The sequence below is a fragment of the Carcharhinus amblyrhynchos genome, chromosome 5, assembly GCF_965287045.1.
Source record: "Carcharhinus amblyrhynchos chromosome 5, sCarAmb.v2.hapA, whole genome shotgun sequence".
In the NCBI taxonomy this organism is placed as follows: Eukaryota; Metazoa; Chordata; class Chondrichthyes; order Carcharhiniformes; family Carcharhinidae; genus Carcharhinus; species Carcharhinus amblyrhynchos.
Window position 1 is genome coordinate 122,619,453 of NC_137328.1, and position 21,429 is coordinate 122,640,881.

Genomic DNA, 21,429 nt, shown 5'->3' on the forward strand with positions numbered 1-21,429 from the left:
TCAAGTTGTCTTGCAGTGAAGACGACTTGATTGCCTTCTTAACCACTTCTGTAACCCCATCCATCAATCCCAATTTTTAAATTTTCGATAGATCTCTGAGGCTCAGCAGCTTTTCAGAGAAACAGTTCTAGGCTCCCATGGTGGAAGTGCTGTCAGGGAGGCCTAACTTAGGCCTCCTTGCTCTGGATTCTCATCAGAGGAAATAGCTCCTCTCTATCTGCCCTATCAAATCACTTAAAAATCATTTAATCATATTGGGCAGTTCAATTGGAGAATTCCTTAATCTTCTACATTCCAGGGAATATAAATCTAATGATGCACACTCTATTAAATTCACCTCCTTTGTAAGACAGTTTAAAGTTTGTTTATTAGTGTCACAAGTAGGCTTACATTAACACGGCAATGAAGTTCTGTGAAAATCCCCTCATCGCCACATTCCGGCGCCTGAGGGAGAATTTAGCATGGCCAATTCACCTAACCAGCACGACTTTTGGACTGTGGGAGGAAAGTGGAACTCCTGGAGAAAACCCACACAGACATGGGGAGAACGTAAAGACTATGCACAGACAGTTACCCAAGCCAGGAATGAAACCTGCTTTTTGGCGCTGTGAGGCAACAGTGCTAACCAGTGTATTACCTTGCCCCTTTCACCGGCCTCAGGTGCTGTGTGTCAGAAACCCCTATGCTCCTTGTCACTATGAACTGCAAAAGCCATGGAACTTCAAAAGGCCTAAGATTTGAAGCTGGATTTCCATTCATTTGTATTTATCCATGGCCTTAGCCATTCCTATCTCAAACCTCCAACACATCATACAAAGAATTCAGTGCCCTCTCCTACTGACCTCTTGTGCTTCCTCCATTTACTCACCTCACCTGCAGTGGTCAGGCCTTCAAACTTCCACAGCTTGAATCACAGCATTTCCATAGTGCTGAAGAGGCCATTTGGCCCATCAAGACTATACCAATTCTCAGTCAGAGTATCTTATCCAGGCCTTCCCCCCCCTGCCCTTTCCCCATAACCCCACACATTTCCCATGGCTAATCCATCTAACTTACACATTTTGGGACACTAATGGGATAATTTAGCATGGTCAATCCGACTAACCTGCACATCTTTGGACTGTGTGAGTAACCAGAGCACCCAAAAGTAACCCACGCAGACACAGGGAGCATGTGCAAACTTCACACAGACAATGACCTAAGGGCGGAATTGAACCCAGGTCCCTGTGAGGTAGCAGTGCTCACCACTGTGCCTCCATGAACTCTTGAATCACATTGAATCTCTGCCTCCTGACCTCTCCTCCTTCAAAAATGTCCTTAAAACTTCTCTCTCAGAACCAAGTACCAGTCCCAATATTTCTTCCTTTGGTTATGTCGATTTTTGTCTGGCAATGCTCTTGTGAAGCACTGTGGGATATTTTGCTTTGTTAAATGGCACAGAATTTCCAAATTTCCAGGATCACAAAACAAGGTGAGCGAGCGAGCAAGAAACCGAGTGCAATCAGAATGGAAACGCCTGGGCTTTGAGCACCAGATTGCATGTGGGTTGAAGTTTGGGTGTTGTACTCCACACTGATGTACAGTTAAAAGAGCAGCTACTGAAACAGGTTTAGGAGGTAACTTAAATTAGTGGATGAAAAGTTGGCTAAATGCACAAACTTGACTTAGATTTTCAGAAAGTTTCTAAGGCTCTTGGTAAGTTAAAGATAAAGTCGCCATAGTCCCAGACGATCATAGGTTGCTCTCCCCTTTGAGGGGACTGGTGGTGATTTAACCTGAGGGTCACCACGCCTCAGGTGAGGGGCAAGGTTGAGAAGGCAGGGCCTTCATGAATAACCTCAGTTAGTACAGGGATTGAAGCCGTGCTGTTAGAGTCACTCTGCATCACAAACCAACCACCCAGCTAACTGATCCCCATCCTCATGGAACGAATAACAATTAGGCCAGTTGTGTTGGAAAGGTTAGCTCAGCAACAGAAGCTATAAATAATGGAAAAAGATTTGTCAGTGGGGATGGGAGAGAGAAAGCTTGGAGGCCATTCATCCTTAAATTAGCCTGATCCATCAACAATTTGTCAGAGGGCCTTTTGCATATCGTCAAATTTGCTGATGACAGCAAATCCATTTGAGGGATACCCAGAATATTTCATTACCTTTGCTGATAACAGTATCATTGGACTGCCAACCTTCAGTGAATGATCTATAATTCCTCACAGATCAAACTATATGGCCAAGTGACAAATAGCTTGGAGATGAAACAGGGTTTCCAGATAGAATTTTGATGTAGATGTATGTAAAGGTAATGACAAGAAGTAGCAAATATTTACTCAGTATAAGTGGAAACAAAAAAAGATATGTATGTAACAATTCATTGTTTAAAGTAACACATGCCTTTATTACTAAAGCTAATGAAGTAGATACAGGTGACTGAGTGGGGTTTGAAATTATTCTTCCATTCTCACATTTCTGCTATCTAGTACCACGATTGCTGCTTCTTCCTCCTTAGGATGATGCCATTGAATTCACAGCCACCTTCACCATCTCAGTGTTGTGCACCATCTGGGCGGAGTGCAGGGAGATGGAATTCCCTATGGAATCCCCTATGGAATCTGACAGATATCCCTTCTGGTGATTTAATTGGAAGGGGATTCACCTCATTCCATTATCAGAATGCAATCCTCCCCACAAGATGTTCCACTCAGGTGGTGAAGGCAGAGATCCACCCTAACACGCTGCTGCGGCATGGGTAGCAGCTCTGCCACTGCAGGACAATGGGTAACATCGGACAGTGAGGATAGAAAAATACATAAGTATTTTGCTCACTTGCCATTTAAAATTAAAGAGAAACTGGGCAGAGTCAACAATTGAGGATATTGGTCACAACACTGGACTTGATGAACCAAATTGTCAATTTTGCCTCCAGATGAGAGAACCTCAGAGCCAGCTGGCCTTAATCTTCACTCAGACAAGGAACTGTCTAGACACCTCCTCTCTTATGCATTATTGCTGGGATTGTGCACGGAGTGAGCAGCTGGGGGTTTGGTGAGTGAGGGAGCTCAGCGAAGAGAGGAAGGAGATGCTCCTTTACCAGGTTCTTACTTTGGTACAGAGGAACAAGTTGATTTGTGTTTAACTGATACGTTATCCACTTATCCTGCTTATAATAAAGCAGCCATCTGTTCACCATGCAAGCTTAATGCAGAAAAAGGACTACATCAAAGGCATTCTGCGGGCGAATGCCCACCCTGATCAGATCATTTCAATCTGTACATCACACAAATGCATGCATGAATTTCAGGCCATCACATTCGGTCCTGAAAAGTGCCCAATCTACCTCCGATTACCCTGGAAAAGCAAAGTATCCAAAAGATTTTAGCAACAGGTGAGGCTAACTGTTCATGCTGCTACTACACAGTAACAACACGAGGGGTATTTGCCACCAACAGGATGATAACGTCAAGCCAGAAAGATGTTCTGTTTATCAGACAAACAAGTAATGCAGTGTATGAATTTCAATGCTAGTGAGATACTAGCTGTATAGGTCACACGTTCCAAACACTTGTGGGTCATATCAAACAGCATGTCCCTTCTGCTGTTCGCAACAGGTAAGGTACAGACTGTACCTAACCAGCCTGTGCTTGCAAAATTCAAAACACAATGTCCTACATGAGATGTGATTCCGTGATTGGACAATATTTGCTAAATAATCCTCAGTGTGCCAAGAATTACACTGCAAATCAATTTAAGATTGGCAGTCAGATTCACAGTGTGGTGCATTTGCGTTTACTGGCAGCTGGTTGTATTAATTCACAGGGCCCTGTTCTTTACAGACAAAAAGAACATGTGCACACAAGGTGTCCGTTTCAGCTAAACAAAATAGGTGACAGCCATTTGCTGGTTCATTCCTCAGGGCAATGTCTTGACAATAACAGTCAAGCTGTAAGGTTTCAATTTCAAACAATGCTTGGTGGTTAACTGTCAGTCACCATCAACTGGTGCACCCCCATGGCAACACTTCTACCAATCAGAGTCTACTTGCCAAGTGATCTCTTCTCCTTCTCCAAGTATAAATTGTTGTTCCCATTATATTTGGAATTCTTGTGAATTGTCCTGATAAGTACAAGCTTAAAAGCTTCTCAAAAAGTGTCACTTTCTATAGCAATGCTACAGACCAATTAGTTTGATGCCAGCAGGGAAAATGAACTACGTGATAACTAGACATTTAGAAAATAATTATTGATTGGGCAGAATCAATATGGATATATGGAAGGAAAGTCACGGTTGACAAACACGTTGGCGTTTTTTGAGAATATTATTTGTAGCATTGATAAAGGAGAACCATTGGATATGGTGTATTTAAATTTTCAGAAGGCTTTTGATAAGGTCCCATACAGGAAGTTAGTAAACAAAATTAGGGCCCATGGGATTGGAGATAATCTACTAGTTTTGGATTGAGAATTGGTTAACAGACAGAAAACAGAGTAGGAATAAACGGGTCATTCTTAGGATGGCAGGGTGTTAGTAGTGAGATACTGCAGGGATTAGTAGTCAGACCATAGCTGTTCACAATCTGTATAAATTATTTGTATGTGGGGACCAAAAGTGCTATTTTCAAATTTGCAGATGACACACAACTATGTTAATTTAAGTTGTGAACAGGATGCAAAGAAACTTCAAGGAGACTTGGACAGGCTAAAGCGAATGGGTAAGAATGTAGCAGAAGGAATATAACTTGAATAAGTGTGAAGTTATACACTTTGGTAGGAAAAAAAAGACAGCAGAGCTTTTCTTAAATAATAAGAGATTTGGGAGTGTAAATGTCCAATGGGATCTGGGTATCCTTGTTTTGAGTCACTCAAAACTAGCTTGCAGGTGCAGCAATCAATTAGGATGGCAAATGATATGTTGATCTTCATTGCAGGGGGATAAGAGTACAGGAGTAAAGCTGTCTTGCCATGATCGGACCACTGGGACCTGTACATGTGGGATGGTCTACATCTGAACCACAACGGGACTAACATCCTTGCAAGTTGTTTTACTAGTGCTATGGGAGAAGTTTAAACTAATTTGGCAGGAGAAGCGGACACAGGCTATTAGCGGACTAAGGGTATGGAATCATATAGCAAAACAAACAAGTCAGAAAAAGTGCAGCTGTAGTTTCAAGGGAGTAAGGCCAGGCTGGATGGCCTCTACTTTAGTGCCAGGTAAAACGGATGAGTTGAGGACAATGATTGACACGTGGAAATGTGATATAGTAGCCATCACAGAGGTTGAAGGACACAATTGGCAAGTCAACATTTCAAGATACAGAATCTTCAGGTGAGACCGCGGAGGAGGTAAAAGAGGAGGAGGCATTGCATTATTAATTAAGCAGTCAGTTACTGCAGTAAGGAGAGATGATTGTCTTGGAGGGGACATCAAATGAAACTTTGTGGGTAGAGTTTAGGAATAAAAAAGGGGCAGCCACATTGTTAAGTGTTTATTACAGACCCCCAAGATAGTCAGAGGGATATTGAGGAGCAAATATGTGCTTGGTTTGTGGAGGTTTGTAAAAACAATAATAGGGTGATTTCAAGACATTAGGTGATTTCAACTTTCCCAATATTAAATGGGATATACATAGTGTTAAAGGTTTGGATAGAGTAATTTCTTGAAATGGACACAGGAGAACTTTTTAAATCAATATATGAAGGGTCCAACAAGGGAGGGACCTGTGCTGGACTGATTCTGGGGAATGAAGCCAGACAGGTGGTTGAGATGGTGGTAAGGGAACATTTTAGTGACAGTGGTTATAACAATTTAAGCTTGTTATGGACAAGGAAATAGACAAGCTGCAAAAAAAAAAGTCTTGCATCATGGGAGAGCGGATTTTAGTAAAATAGCACAAGATCTGGCCAAAGTAGATTGGGAACAGTTTAATGGGAAAACCTACAGTGGGAGGCACTCAAAAAGGAAATGGGAAGGGTGCAAGCCCTCTAGGATAATAGGTAGGAATAACAAGCCTGGAGAACCATGGATGACCAGAGACATTCAGGATACAATGAGAAGGAAAAGAAAATACAAGGGGAGCAAATCAGTGGAGGCATTAGTGAGGTATAGAACGTGCAAGGTGGAGCTTAAGAAAGCAATTAGGAATGCAAAGAGGGAATATGAGAAAAGTCTGGCTGGTAAAAGTAGGGAAAATCCTAAGATATTCTGTAAGTATATCAATGGGAAGAGGATAACCAGGGAAATAGTACCCTTGAGGGAGCAAGGGGGCAATCTGTGGGTGGAGCCAGAGGACATCAGAAGAGTATTGAATGAATACTTCACATCCGTCTTCAGCCAAGAGAATGAGGATGATGGTATGGGATTCAGGGGGAGACTGAGGTTTTTGAGCAAATTGACAGAGGAAAGGATAAGGTATTGGCAGCCTTAAGAGTGGATAAATGTCCAAGTCTAGATGAATTGTGCCCTAGGCTGCTGTGGGAGGCAAGGGAGGAATTGCAGGGTCTCTAACCCATATTTACAATTCCTCTCTGGCCAAGGGAGGTGCCAGACAACTGGGGAACAGCTAATGTAGTTCTGCTGTTTTAGAAAGGTTGAAGAGATAAACCAGGGAATGACAGACCAGTGAGTCTCACATCAGTGGTAGGGAAACTATTAAAGAAACTTCTGAACAAGAACATCTATCTCCACTTGGAAAGGCAAAGCTTGATCAGGGATAGACAGCATGGCTTCAACAGAGGGAGATCATGTCTAACAAATTAGATTGAATTTTTTGAGGTGGTGACCAGGTGTGTAGATGAGGGTAGTGCAGTCGATGTAGTTTATATGGATTTCAGCAAAGCCTTTGATAAGGTCCCACAGGGGAGATTGTAAAGGAGATAAATTATATGGGATACAGTGGATTCAAAATTGGTTCAGTTGTCAGGAGACAGAGGGTGATGACAGAATGTTGCGTTAGTGACTGGAAGCTAATGTCCAGTGGCTGTGTTGGGCCCCGTATTATTTGTTATTCATATAAATAACAGTGATGACTATGTGGGGGATAGGATTAGTAAGTTTGTGGATGACAAAGATTGGATGGGTGGTTAACAGTGAGGCAGTGTGTCTTGGGCTACAATAAGATATCGACGGAATGGTCAAACAGGTAGAGGGACTTTAACCCTGAAAAAGGTGACACACTTTGGAAGGAATAATTTGACAAAGAAAGTACTCAATGAATGGTAGGACACTAGGATGTTCGGTGGAGCAAAGGGACCTTGGCATGTTTGTCCACAGATCTCCGAAAGCAGAAAGTCATGTTAATAGGGTGGTGAAAAAGGTATATCGGACACTTGCCTTTATCAATCGAGCCATAGGACCCGATTTTACCATTGTGTTGTGCCCGTTTTTGGGTGTGAAAAGTCAGGCATGAGGCAAGTAGCGTGATCTACGCCTGCCTACGCACTGGTTCCCCCTTGACCAAGGCCCGAAAATGGCTGTAATAGGGACTGCACCCGTTTCATGCATTTAAATTGACTCAATTGGCTGCATGCCAAACCCTACTGGCACTTCCCCCCTTTACCACCGCATTCGCCCATCCAGGTTTGGCACAAAACAGACATGCTCTACAAAAGTCTCCAACCGATCTACATCCTGCTGTACCCTCTGATGGTCCTCATCGCTATCTGCAAATCCACCAACCTTTGTGTCATCTGCAAATTTACTAATCAAACCAATTACATTTTCCTCCAAATCATTTATTTATATTACAAACAGCAAAGGTCCCGGCACTGATCTTTGAGGAACGCCACTTGTCACAGCCCTCCATTCAGAAACGTGTTCTTCCACTGTTACCCTCTGTCTTCTATAACCGAACCAGTTCTGTATGCACCTTGCCAGCTCATCTCTGATCCCATGCAACTTCACCTTCTGCACCAGTCTGCTATGAGGGACATTGTCAAAGGCCTTACTGAAGTCCATATAGACAACATCCACTGCCCTACCCTCAATCATCTTCATCACTTCCTCGAAAAACTTGATCAAGTTAGTGAAACACAACCTCCCCTTCACAAAACCATGTTGCCTCTCGCTAATACATCTACTTATTTCCAAAGTAAACCCTGTCTTGAAGAATCCTCTCCAATAATTTCCCTACCACTGAACTAGGGCTCACTGGCCTGTAATTACCCGGATTATTCTTGCTACCCTTCTTAAACAAAGGAACAACACTGACTATTTGCCAATTCTCTGGGACCTCCTCTGTATCCAATGAGGATATAAAGATTTCCCTCAAGGCCCCGGCAATTTCCTCCCTTGCCTCTCTCAGTATTCTGGGGTATATCCCATCAGGCCCTGGGGGCTTGTCTACCTTAATGTTTCTCAAGAACTGTAATATCTCCTCGTTTTTGATCTCAACATGACTCAAACTATCTACACACCCTTTCCCAGACTCATCATCCACCAAGTCCTTCTCTTTAGTGAATACTGATGCAAAGTATTCATTTAATACCTCACCATTTCCTCTGGCTCCGCACATAGATTCCCTCCCTTGTCCTCGAGTGGGCCAACCCTCTCCCTGGCTACCCTCTTGCTCTTTATATATGTATAAAAAGCCTTGGGATTTTTCTTAATCCTGCTGGCCAATGACTTTTCATGACCTCTTTTAGCCCTCTTTACTCCTTGCTTAAGTTTTTTTCTACTTTCCTTGTATCCCACACTTGCTTTGTGTGTTCCCAGCCTTCTAACCTTGACAAATGCTTTATTTTTTTCTTTAATTGGGCTCATATGTCTTGTTATCCAAGGTTCCCAAAACTTGCATCCTTACAGGAACGTGCCGGTACTGAATCCCTATCAACTTACACTTGAAAGCCTCCCATGTGCCAGATGTTGATTTGCCCTCAAACATCTGCCCCCAATCTACATTCTTCAGCTGTTGCCTAAAATTTTGTAATTAGCCTTCCCCCAATTTAGCACCTTCACTTGAGGACTGCACTTATCGTTATCCATAGTATCTTAAAGCTTCTGAACTGTAGTCATTGGTCCCAAACTGCTCCCCCAGTGAAACGTCGACTACCTGGCCGGGCTCATTTCCCAATACCAGGTCCAGTACGGCCCCTTCCCTAGTTGGACTATCTATATACTATTTCAAAAAGCTCTCCTGGATGCTCCTTACAAACTCTGCCCCGTCCACGTCCTTAGCACTAAATGAGTTGTATAGAACTTTGGTGAGGTCACAGCCAGAGCACTGTATGCAGTTCTGGTCGCCATATTATTGGAAGGATATGATTGCTCTGGAGGGTGTGCAGAGGAGATTCACCAGGATGCTGCCTGGATGGAATATTTAAGTTTTGAAGGTTGGCTAAGCTTGGGTTATTTCTGTTGGAGCTGGGAAGACTGATGGGTGACTTGATTGGGGTATACAAGATTATGAGAGATATGGACAAAGTGGATAAGGAGCAGCTGTTCCCCTTAGTTGAAGGATTAGTCATGAGAGAACATAGATTCAAGGTGCGGGGCAGGAGGTTTTGGGGGGAATCTGAGGAAAAACCTTTTTACCCAGAAGGTGGTGACGGTCTGGAATGTGCTGCCTGAGAGAGTGGTGAAGGCGGCATGCCTCACATTCTTTAATAGGTATCTGATGAGCACTCGACCCATCATAATATTCAGGGCTATGGGCCAACTACCGGAAGCTGGAAATGTACAAGTCTCAACTTCAAAGAATGGTCCAAAATCAAGGTGTTTAACAAGTGCACAAAAACAGAGGATGGCCACCATTCAGATCTTTCTTTGTGGATTGCCAAAGTCCAATTCTGATTAATGAAACAGGGTTTCTTGCAAATGCAAGATGTTTTATTGAACATCCCTACAATCCCAATAATTCTGGAATGTTACAGCAGAGGAAGTGGCCATGTGGCCCACAGTGCTTGTACATAACTACCTTGATTTCTATCTGTGCAAGAGCCATAAATTTATTTCCATTCCTCACACCTGTTCAACATTTTCTGACTAAATATTAACCTACCTTTATTTTCAAAATTACCACGGATCCTGCTCTAACCATTGTTTCTGCTCCCTACTACATTGAAAAATAATCTAGCATCTTTCTGATGATGATCCCAAATTTAAGGTCTCGCTAAACAATAACCTGATTTACTTTCACAAAACAGCTTATCATTTTGAATTCCATTTTCAGATTTCAGCATCTGCAGTAATTTGCCAATTATTTTGAATACCTGGATTTGATCTCCTTCACCTTGTGTGTTCCAATGTTTTTTAAAATTCATTCATGGGATGTGAAGTTGGCTGACAAAGCCAGCCAGAATCACCATGAATAGGGTGGGGTAAGCTCTGGAAAACAACCCAGTAGCATTCTAGGTTGTTTTAGAAGGCAGTCAAGAGTCAGCCCACATTGCTGCTGATCCAGTGTCACATGTAGGTCAGATCAGGTAAGATTGTCAGGTTTCCTTCCCTAAAGAATATTAGTGAACCAGATGGATTTTTATGGCAATCAGTAGATCCATGGTCTCCATTATAGATACAACCTTTTAATTACAGCTTTCTTTTAATTACTTCAATTGAAATTTCCCAACTGCGCTGGTGGGATTTGAACTTTGTGTCTCTGGATTAGTGATCCTGTAACAAAGCCACAGACTGCTGTACAATGGTGTACTGGAGCTTTTTTAATATATTATTTCCCCAGTCAGTAGATACAATTGCCAAGCCACTCCCTTGCTTAATGAGCAGAGGCTCCTCATGGCTTGAACAATAAGTGTTGGGGTTATATATAAAAGATTGCTGCTGCTTTGAGGACTAATAGAATGGAAGAACATTTGTTGACTGCTAACATCCCAGTGAGACTTCCTGAATCATGCATTTTCCCCCCGCTATTTGACCTTTCAGATTTGAACTGGCCTTGAGACGACTGGGGCAAAACACAAAAGGAGTTTCACAACACGGGCCACAGAATGAAACTCAATGACACAGACACATCTGTGAAACAATGTCTCATGTACAAAGGAGAAGCTCCATGGGATGAAACAGAAGATTTGGCAGGGTGAAGGTGAGGTAGGAAAAGGGAACAAAAAAAACTTATGTGAAAAGTTGCACAGGTGCAGCATGACTTCCTCTGCAGTCTCACAATGTCACTGTTTTTCGGAAGTTAATGTAATCACCAAGAATGCAGACTCAGTAGCATTGAGAGATACAGATAACCACTTTTTAGTGGTGAGGCTGAGATGGATAACATCTTACTCAGCACTAAACAAAAGGTCAAGTAGACAGGCTGAACTCCTCTTTATTATTCCCATTTATACATATTTAAAATGACATTAAGCTGAATTTCAATATTTTCAGATTGTGTTCAGCCAAGGGAATTCTGGCCAATTTTTACATTAGCAGACACAGGATCATACCAGGAAGCTTCTCGCTCTGTACAGTTCAATTCTACAATGAGTCAAACACAAGTTCCTCAAAAGGTGAAACTTGGTTTAGCTAGGAGCGTAGATCCACGAACATTGCACTGATAGCGGAAAGGAACTCGGTGCGAGTTAGGACATGTTCAGCACTGTTTGCATTATGTGAAATCTACAGAGAGTAGAACATGGGCGGTCACCAGGTATGTGCTGAAAAGTCAAATTTAGAGGTAACAAATGAATGAGGATTTCAACAGCAGGTGAGCCGAGGTAGAGGTGGAGTCAAACAACAGTACTGAGGCGGAAGGAGGTGCTGTGAGAGGTGGCGCGGATATGTGGTCAGCAACTCATTTCAGGGACAAATATCACACCAAGATTGCAAACAGTTGGTTTCTCTGCCTCAGAAGGTCCAATGATTTATTTGTTAAGTATAGTAACTGTTGCAGTGTAGGAAATGGGGGAATTAACTTGTGCAGAACATACTCCCAAAAACAGGAATAGGATTACGCCTAGATAATTGTATTTTTATTTTAAAATGCTGTTGTTGTGGAATGAACATGGCCAGATAGCTCTTTTTCAAATAATGCCATTGAATCTTTAACATCCATTCGGTTTAATGTCTCATCCAGAAAACAGCGTCCCCTCAATACTACATTGAAGTGTCAGCCTGGATTCTGCACTCATGCTGACATAGCTTTGCTATTTCAAATGTATAAACTGTCCCACGCTGATCAAATGTGGACAACTGATGCACCGCCACCGCCACCGCCACCACCTGTAAATTTTCTCAATCGCATTCCATTAAGTTTGATGGCAACATCATCTCTACTGGGTGACTATTAAGTGTTAGGGTTGGGTGTACTAGTTTGGGCTATAAACTAATTTAAACCACAGTGACTAATATAGTGTGATCAGCTGAAGCTCAGGAAGTGATTCAGCGCAACAACTTACAGATTGACGTCACTTGCTACAGGAATTGCATCAGTATTGCAGTTTTGAATCATTTCTGGGAAAGCCTTTAACCTAACTGCTCTATGTATAGGATGCTACCTTCACCGCTGTTTCAATGCTTTGCACCCTGCGGTCTGCCTTACAGCGATGTTTGTCTGATCAATGTATTTGGAAATTAGCAATTTTATATTTGCTCTCAATCATTAAGTTGATCTATGCTACGTGCCACCTGGAGCTTGTCGTGCAGTGGGTAGCACCCTTGCCCCTCAGCCAGAAACTTCGGGTTCGAGTTCCATTCCAGGGCTTGTTGGTTGTGGAAGGTGCGTTCACAACATGGCCAAAAAAGTTGAGCATCAACCTGAAAATCCTTCCAACACGCCAATGACAGGCAGTAAGAGAGGGAGAGATTCCTGATCAGCCACGTGATGGAAAGGAAATTGGAGTCTGTACCATCACTATCCATAAATTCAGACCACAACATGTATGTAAAAGTGTGCACTGCCACAGCAACGCTGACTCCCTGAGCGAATTGCAGCACATCACCATCGTTGAAGAATTTTGCAAAGTGAGTAACATTAAGGCTACTGGACATTCTTGAACAAATTCTGCAACAAATTCTTGCATGATCAAGATAGGCAGGCTGTTTGGATATCCACCTAAGCATAGTAATTTAACCCAATCAAAGAACAAGGAACTGTACAGCGCAGGAACAGGCCCTTCGGCCCACCAAGTCTGTGCCAACACAGATGCCTTTCTAATCCAATATTTTCTTGTCTCTACAAGGTCCATATCCTTCTATTCTCTGCCTAGTCATGTATCTACAGTAAGAAGTCTCACAATACCAGGTTGAAGTCCAACAGCTTTATTTGCAGCAAACGCCACTAGCTTTCAGAACTGGCTGTTCCTTCGAAGAAAAAGGCTCTGACTATCCACTCAATCTAAGCCTGTCATAATCTTGCAAACCTCTATTAGTGCTGAGGGAGTACTGTACTGTCGTAGGAGCAGTCTATTGGATGAGATGTTGAATCAAGCCATGCATGCCTCTCAGGAGAATGTAAATGATCCCAAAGCTCTATTCAAAGAGGAGCAGGGGAATTTTTCAGAGTGTCCTGGCCAATATTTACCTCTCAGCTAAAATCACAGAGACAGATTATTTGGTTTTTGTCACAATCTCTATGGGAGTTTGTTGTGTGCAAACTGGTTGCTGCAATTTCTACAATACAGCAAGTGACCACATTTTAAAGGAATCTAATTTCTTCCCTTTGTGCATATTTCATTACCTTGGCTTCGACACAACACTGCATCTTCAGGTGTCAGAGTCATACGTTCTGCTACTGTCCCTCAAGCTGTCCATCATTTTATCAGAACGCCAGGCTGTTTGCAACCTTTGTAGATTTAACCCTAAATTGAGCTTCTGATCTTGTATCCACACCATCACTGACACCACTCCAATGTGGTCTCCCACATTCTACTCTCTGTAAACTTGAGATCATCCAAAATTCTATTGCCCTTGTCCTAAGAGCACTAAGACCCCTTCTCCCATCACCCCATGATCGAGACTGGCTTTGCTTCAAACAACTACTCGATTTTAAAATTATATTTTGATTTGACTTGATTTATTATTGACACACGTATGAACATATAGTGAAAAGAGAACAAAGAACAACACAGCACAGGAAACAGGCCCTTTGGCCCTACAAGCCCGCACCGCCCATTTTAACAGAGTGCCTCATTCCAATCCTCCTTCTACCTACGACTTTTGTCTACGCCTCTTGGACTCCACAATAAAGGTGTGCAAATTTAAGGAATTATATGTTCATAGAGAAGAAAACAAGAGAGTGCAGAATGTAGTGTTACAGTCCTAGCTAGGTTGTAGAGAACCAGAGAAAATTACAGCTCAGAAACAGGCCTTTTGGCCCTTTTTGTCTGTGCTGAACCATTTTTTTCCTAGTCCCACTGACGTGCACTTGGACCATATCCTTCCACACCCCTCTCATAAGAGCATAAGAAATAGGAGCAGGAGTAGGCCATCTAGCCCTTTGAGCCTGCCCCGCCATTCAATAAGATCATGGCTGATCTGAAGTGGATCAGTTCCACTTACCCGCCTGTTCCCCATAACCCTTAATTCCCTTATCGATCAGAAAATTCCATCGATCATCCATGTACCCGTCCAAGTTTTTCTTAAATGTTAACCATTTACCACTTTATCCGGCAGCTCATTCCACACTCCCACCACTCTCTACGTGAAGAAGCCCCCCCATAATATTCCCTTTAGACTTTTCTCCTTTCACCCTTAACCCATGCCTTCTGGTTTTTTCCTCCCCTAGCCTCAGTGGAAAAAGCCTGCTTGCATTCACTATCTATACCCATCAAAATCTTATACACCTCTATCAAATCTCCCCTCATTCTTCTACGCTCCAGGGAATAAAGTCCTAACCTATTCAATCTCTCGCTGTAACTCAGCTTCTCAAGTCCTGGCAACATCCTCGTGAATCTTCTCTGCACTCTTTCAACCTTATTTACATCCTTCCTGTAACTAGGCGACCAAACTGTACACAATACTCTAAATTCAGCCTCACCAATGCCTTATATAACCTCACCATGACACTCCAACTTTTATACTCGATACTCCGATTTATAAAGACCAATGTACCAAAAGCATCAACTTAATACGAAGGAAGTCCATTCAAAAGTCTGATGGCAGCAGGGAAGAAGCTGCTCTTGAGTTGGTTGGTATGTGACCTCAGACTTTTGTATCTTTTTCCCAATGGAAGAAGGTGGAAAAGAGAATGTCCGGGGTGCTTGGGGTCTTTAATTATGCTGGCTGCTTTGCCGAGGCAGTGGGAAGTGTAGACAGAGTCAATGGATGGGAGGCTGGTTTGCGTGATGGATTGGGCTACATTCACCATCTTTTTTAGTTTCTTGCAGGCAAAGCAGGAGCCACACCAAGCTGTGATACAGCCAGAAAGAATGCTTTCTATGGTGCATCTGTAAAAGTTGGTGAGAATTGTCGCTGACATGCCAAATTTCCTTATTCTTCTGAGAAAGCAGAGGCATTGGTGGGCTTTCTTAACTGTAGTGTCGGCATGGGGGGGTTCAGGACATGTTGTTGGTGATCTGGACATCTAAAACCTTGAAGCTCTCGACCCTTTTACTTCGTCCTCATTTACAAATCCCTCCATGACCCCTAATAGATGTCATTAAAATTACACAAGGTTTTGGTAGAGAGACATGGTGAAGGCTTAATATACAGACCATCAGTGTAAGATTGTCAGCAACAAACAATTCAGAAGATAAGTTATTTACCCAGAGGGCAGTGACAAGATAGCAGGAACACATTAGCAGAGTGAGTTATTAACATAAGTAGTATAGAGGGGTTTAAGGGGAAGCTAGATAAGTACAGAAAGGAGAAGGAAGCAGAGGATTATGCTGCTACAGATAGATAAGAATAGATGGAGCATCAACAGTAACACAATTGGCTGGGCTGAGTCATCTTTTTTTGTGAGTATATATTCTATGTATATCAGTCTGTGGATGTGTATGTATGTGTTCTCCTAGCAGTGAAATGGCAAGATTCATATCTGACACTTTCTGTTGATGTTGTAGATAATTGGATTGGATGAATCTCATACTTCACACCAATCCTCCCCACACAGTAAGTACATCTCACTTTCCACACAGCAAGGGGATGATGGATCGCTGAGATGGTGAGAGCCAATAGCAGGAATGGGTTTATTTAGCACCGAGTGTCCATTTGGATTTGGAGTTCAAACAAATTGTGACCTGAGCCTATTCTACACCTGCCATCTCGGATCTGGTCTCCAGAGCCCCATTTGTCTCCATCCACAGGTGGGATCTTATAGAGGTCTACAAAATAATGAGGAGCATAGATCAGCTAGATAATCAATATCTTTTCCCAAAGGTAGGGGAATCTAAAATTAGAGGGTATTGGTTTAAGGTGAGAGGGGAGAGATATGAAAGTAACCAGAGGGGCAATTTTTTCACAGTGAGTGTGGTGAGTGTTGGGAAGAAGCTGCCAGAGGTAGTAGTAGTGGTAGGTACAATTTTGTCTTTTAAAAAGCATTTAAACAGTTACATGGGTAAGATGGGAATAAAGTGACATGAGTCAAATGCGGGCAACCAGAACCAACTTTAGGGTTTAAAAAACAGGCAGTATGGACAAGTTGGGCTAAATAGCCTGTTTCCATGCTATAAACTTCTATGAATCTAATAAACCCCTGATTGAACCACAGTCCCTGACCCCTCAGCCCCTGACTGAACCACAGTCCCTGACCCCTCAGCCCCTGCCTGAACCACAGTCCCTGACCCCTCAGCCCCTGACTGAACCACAGTCCCTGACCCCTCAGCCCCTGACTGAACCACAGTCCCTGACCCCTCAGCCCCTGACTGAACTACATTATGTCCTGTTAAACAGGCCAAAGTAGAATATTTGGAACTGTAGCAGTGGAAAAATTAACTGAAATGCCGATGTCACGCAGAGAGCAAGTTTGTCTCAGTTATTCAGGTTACCAACACAGGTCGAAAGCCACGTTTAAATGTCTGGGAAATGCACGCATCTTTTACTTGCTTGATGTAGACTACTTACACTCTTCCTCATGTGACACAGTGTGCACACCCAAAGTTAAAGAATACGGACATATGAGCTCAGATTTAGGGACATGCAGGGTGTGCGCAGCAAGCTTGCTGCAGGAGTATAAGCGGCTTCACAACAATTTGCATTGATATAGCACCTTTAATATCATAAATAGTCCCAAGACGCTTCAGAGGTGCATTATCCAACACAGTTTGAAAACAAGCCTTTCAGGGAGGTTCTTATTCTCTTAATTTTGGAGGAGCAAAGAGATCTTGGTGGACTGTAGAGCTGGAGGAGGATACAGAGGGAAGGAGGGGGCAGGGGGTATGGAGGGATTGAAAATTGGAAGCAGATTGTTTTTATGAAGCCACTGTAGGTCAGCAAATACTGGGGCAGTGAGTGAACAGGATGGTGTGTCAGGATACAGGCAGCTGATCTCTCGTCAAAGGAGCTGCAGGCCATGCTGAAAAATACAATCATTTCCATTGTGGGATTGTTCCCACTATCAAAAGGGAGGGAAGATTTAATGAAGAATGTTTTAAGATGATTTGGATTTTGATAGCAAATAAGGAGAGACCCATATCCATTGGCAGTCGGGGCAGTAATCAGGGGACAAGGATTAAATATTTGGCAAAGACCCAAAGAGAAGGGAGATTTTCTTCAACACACTGAGCTTTATGTTCTGAAATGCATTTCCTGAAAAAGAGAGCAGAAGTGGATTCAAGTAACTTTCAAAAAAGGAAGGAAGATTTGCATTAATACCATGCCTTTCGTGCCCTCATTACATTCCAAAGCACTTAACATCCAGTAGTGTGTACTTTGTGGTGATAACATATGCAGGAGTGGTAACATTGGGGGACCGGTATTCCAGAGGTCTGTCCAGTGTCCAAATCTCACTCAGTCAGCTGGGGGAATTCATAATGTCGTAAGAAACAGGAATAGATCATTTGGCTCATTGAGCCTGCATGATTTGAAGGTGATTAGCACAGCTGCCTCACAGCTCTTGGGGCCTGGGCTCAACTCCCAGCTTCAGTCACTGTCTGTGCGGGATTTGCATGTTCTCCCCGTGTCTGCTTGGGTTTCCTCCCACAGTCCAAAGATATGCAAGTTAGGTTGATTGGTCATGCTAAATTACCCCTTAATGTTCTAGGATGCTTAGGTTAGAGGGGTTAGTGGGATGAATATGTCGGGTTACAGGGATAGGACCTGGGTGGGATTGTCATCAGTACACCATAGGGATTCTATGATTTATGTCACACATGCGCTGCACAATGACCATTTCCAACAAGAGAAAGAATCTAACCATCCCCCCCAAGTTTTGTGTCATCTCCAAACTTTGAAACTGTCCTACGTACACCAAGATTTAGATCATTAGTATTTATCAGTAAAGTAAGGGTCCCAATATCGACCAGGATGGCACAATGGAACAGTACAGCTGCCTCACAACGTCAGGTTCCAGCCTTGAGCCACTGTGTGGGGCTTGCACATTTTCCCCATGTCTGCATGGGGTTCCTCCAGGTGCTCCAGTTTCCTCCCATAGTCCAAAGATGTTCAGGTTACATGGATTGGCCATGCTAAATTGCCCCTTAGTGTTCAAAGAGGGATTAATGGGGTAAATATGTGGGGCTACGGGGATACAGCCTAAGTAAGGTGTTCTGCTAGACTGTCGATGTAGTCTCAATAGGTCGCATGACCTCCTTCTGCACTGTAGAGATTCTACGACTCCTGGGGAACACCGCTACGAACTTTCTTCCAGCCTGAATAATATCCATTGACTATCTTTACTTCCTATAATTCAGCCAATTTTTTATCCACATTGCCAATATCCCTTTTATTCCATGAGCTTTAACTTTACTCAGCAGTTTGTTGTGTGGCACAGTATTGAATACATTCTGAAAGTCCTTGTACATCACATCAACGGCACTACCACAGCACGGTGGCACAGTGGTTAGCACTGATACCTCACAGTGTCAGGGACCCAGGTTCGATTCCAGGCTTGGATCATTCTGTGTGCAGGGTCTGTATGGTCTCACTGTTACTGTGAAGTTAGTGTTTATAAAATTATAAAACAACGGTAAAAACGCAAAAAGCCCAAAGTATTGCATAGCCTGGATAAAAAAAAGTAGCTTTTTTCAGAAGCAGATGCATGCTTCTGAACAATGTGCTGTGATCCTAGGCAGTGCTACCAAGCTGACAGGTTATTTTTGAATTTTAACCAGTTTAAACTAGGCATTTGAATAGCAGCAGCCTATCAGATTTGAATTTGATGTTTTGGTAATCTGTAAACCAATGCCATTGTGGGGATTTTTGGTATGTCATCAGTTCCCAGCTCCAGAGAACTGCCGGACAGCCAGTGCCACAGTTTGAGAGACACACAAGACAGCAGCTGTCTCTGACAGCATAACAGCCACATTTATGTCTTAAAAGAAAGCCTCATCTCAATTGTAAAAGTACCAACAGAAGATTGCGAAAACAGAAGATAAAGATGACAGACATCTGGTCACCGCACTACCAGAAGGACGTGGAGGCTTTGGAGAGAGTAGAGAAAAGATTTATCAGGATGTTGTCTGGTATGGAGGGCATTAGCTATGAGAAGAGATTGGAGAACATAAGAACATAAGAAATAGGAGCAGGAGTAGGCCATCTAGCCCTTCGAGCCTGCCCCGCCATTCAATAAGATCATGGCTGATCTGTTGTGGCTCAGTTCCACTTTCCTGCCCTCTCCCCATAACCCTTAATCCCCTCTCTTATCAAGAACCCATCAACCCGCTTCTTAAAAATATTTAGCGAGGCAGCCTCCACCACTTCAACGGGCAGAGAATTCCAGGGATTCACCACCCTTTGAGTGAAGAAGTTCCTCCTCAACTCCGTTCTAAACCGCCTCCCCTTTATCTTGAGGCTGTGCCCCCTAGTCCTACTGTCTTTTTTGAGCGGGAAGAGTCTCTCCACCTCTATCCTATCCATCCCATTCATCATCTTATACGTCTCAATGAGATCTCCCCTCATTCTTCTAAACTCTAACGAGTACAAGCCTAGTTTAGTCAGCCTCTCCTCATAGCTCAAACTTGGTTTGTTCTCACTGGAATGGCGGAGGTTGAGGGGAGACAAGATTATGAGGGGCATGGACAGAGTGGATAGTCAGAAGTCAATTACTAGGGGGCATAGGTTTAAGTTGCCAGACGCGGGGGAGGGGGGTAGTTTAAAGGAGATGTATGAGGCAAGTTTTTCATACAGAGGCTGTGGGTGCCTGGAACTTGTTGCTGGAGGTGGTAGTGGAAGCAGATACAATAGTCCCTTCTAAGCGACATCTTAACAAATACACGAATAGGATGGAAATGGAGGAATATGGTCCCCAGAAGGGTTTTAGTTCAGTCGGGCAGCATGTTGGTGCAGGCTTGGATGGGCCACAGGGCCTGGTCCTGTACTGTAATTTTCTTTGTTCTTTCTTAGCAGTGATTTGACCACTAAAAGTTGTTGGAAGTGCAGATAATCCCCCTTCTCACACACATTTTAACAGATTATGAAGAGAGGTGCTTCTCTTTGAGCGGTTGAGCATTAGTTCTCAGAGAGATCAGCCTCCCCCTCGCAACACTGCGCTGCTTGGGTTTTCTCCTAGTCTGAAAGACGTGCCGGTTCAGTGCATCGGCCGTGCTAAATTCTCCCTCAGTGTATCCGAACAGGGGTCAGAGTGTGGCGACTAGGGGATTTTCACAGTATAAAAGCAAATTACTGAAGATGCTGGAATCTGGCTGCAGAAAGCTGGCTTTGACAAAGGGTCATCTGGACTCTCCTTACAGATGCTGCCAAGCCTTCTGAGATTTTCCAGCATTTTGTCTTTTAGATTTTCATAGTAACTTCATTGCAGTGTTAATATAAGCCCACTCGTGACTAACAAATAAACGTTAAATTTTGGAGCTTTTAAAAACTTTACCCTCATTGACACTTTGTTTCCTCTTCGAAAAACTCTAGCAAGGTAGTTAAATACGATTTCCCCTTCAGAAATCCATGCTGACTCTTCATAACTGACCCACACTTTTCCATGTGACTACTAATTAAATGCTGAATAATTGTTTCTGGAAGCTTTCTCTCCACCTGAGTGGTCTCTAGTCGCTGGGGCTACCTTTATAACCGGTTTTGACCGAGGGCAGAACATGTTTATGGAGACAACGGTTCAGTTAAGGAGTATTCTGACTGAGAGCAGAGTTGGTGCCCACAGGAGTCAGTTTGACCTCCTGGATCCACAGCCTCTGCAACAGGCCTCACTCACACAGAGAGAGAGCCCCTGACACACTCACCTACAGCATGGCCAGCCCCGGCTTCTCTCTCCGGCGATAACCTGCAGCTCTCTTCCCCTCCTCTCCAAGCTCTTCTGGCCGGTTTGAAGTGGTGGCCTCTCCCCCCATGTGCGGTTCCCCGCCGGCCGTTATTCCGCACGCCGCACTTCGTTCTCCATCCCCGGCCAGCGGAGGAAGTCCAGCCCACTCCACGCCGTCCTCCTCTAGCAACG

The 21,429-nt window shown here is 43.4% G+C and overlaps 1 protein-coding gene across 3 annotated transcripts in view; it reads right to left on the reverse strand.

Annotated features, from left to right (window-relative positions):
* The window catches only part of LOC145343320 (PRELI domain-containing protein 1, mitochondrial-like), a 43,170-nt gene extending 21,777 nt beyond the window's left edge, over window positions 1-21,393 (reverse strand). For all 3 annotated transcript variants that reach the window (XM_080189508.1, XM_080189509.1, XM_080189511.1), the window contains exon 1: window positions 21,218-21,393. The gene's annotated coding sequence lies outside the window, so the exon portion shown is untranslated. The remainder of the gene's footprint in view (window positions 1-21,217) is intronic.
* Window positions 21,394-21,429: the final 36 nt, after the last annotated feature.